General features: G+C 32.8%; 1 long non-coding RNA gene across 1 annotated transcript; it reads left to right on the forward strand.

Annotated features, from left to right (window-relative positions):
* Positions 1 to 388: 388 nt before the first annotated feature.
* Positions 389 to 1,224, forward strand: LOC112457687. Its single transcript, XR_003041134.1, has 4 exons — positions 389 to 663; positions 787 to 923; positions 1,015 to 1,023; positions 1,162 to 1,224. It is a non-coding gene; the product is annotated as an uncharacterized LOC112457687 (long non-coding RNA).

The raw sequence follows: 1,224 nt of genomic DNA on the forward strand, positions 1-1,224 counted from the left end.
CCATACATGAGCAGTAAGACATAAAGCAGTGAACACACAGTGTTGAGAAAGGCAGCCATATTAAAACGTAGGACTTAAAACATAACGTAGAAAAATTCCACAAGAATGAAATTTTTACGTTTTACGTTTTACGTCTACCAATCAATAGCGACTGAAAATTTGTTATGTTCTACGTAGCTTTCAAGGGGATCAGAGGTTATTTTTAAAAAACATTGAAAATAAAATATCGGGTAAAAATTTGTGCCCTCGTGCCACAGTACTGTACGTATAATGGTTATTTGGCGGCTTTGGCGCTCACGGAACTTGGTAAACATATCCCTTTTACGTTTAGAAATGTATTGCAAATTTTTATTCTATCACATGAATTTATGTAATACATTATTGCACCGACAGATAAACTGCAGAAGAGCAGCGTCTATCGTATTTCAAAAAAACGTTGGCAGACAACTTTCTATATGGTACGGATATACTGACTATCTTTGCCTATTTTGAAGTTGGCATAAGGAATCATACATATCTCAAAATCAGATATAGAATTCAACAAAAATTCTGTTAGCGTACAAATCGCGCAATATAGAAGAATACAAAAAGCCCTTGATGACAGATCACCAAGTGTCAAAGAAGGTCGTACAGGTTAGGACATTTCTTTCAGCTCCTTGCCAGGTAAGTTTTGACAGTAATACCAATGAACGTTTGCAATATCGAATATTATAATCAATTCTATCATTAGCAATTTTTTGCAGTTGCTTTTTAATCTGACGGTAGCTAATTTACATTATACTATAGATGTAGTGCTGCCGACTTTATAGGATTATATGTTGAATTCTACTCATGTAAATGTTAGACACAGTGCAGTATTAGCTACTGTGTAAATTCTCGAAGCCGTATACAATCACTGTAACAATACAAATTAGACATTATCGGTAAGAAAATGTAAAATTTTTATGCAGAGATCAATTTCTGTTTTTCTTTAAATGTGTAACAATCTAATCTCTAACATCCATTTTTATTCAGGAGCCACGGGTGTGTAGCTGATATACAGGATATACTATAAACTGTCAGAAGTAGAAAAATCGCCATGTGATGTGAGTTGTTAGCTTAATTTATAATTTAGAATAATGGATAATTTGTATATATAAGATTTTATGTTCTTTTTTGTAGGCAATGGATAATGAGGAAGAAATATTCATACATGCATTACTAATTCTAATGCTTGGTATATAC

This window comes from Temnothorax curvispinosus, unplaced genomic scaffold, assembly GCF_003070985.1.
Source record: "Temnothorax curvispinosus isolate PA1 unplaced genomic scaffold, ASM307098v1 QBEX01008124.1, whole genome shotgun sequence".
Lineage (NCBI taxonomy): Eukaryota > Metazoa > Arthropoda > Insecta > Hymenoptera > Formicidae > Temnothorax > Temnothorax curvispinosus.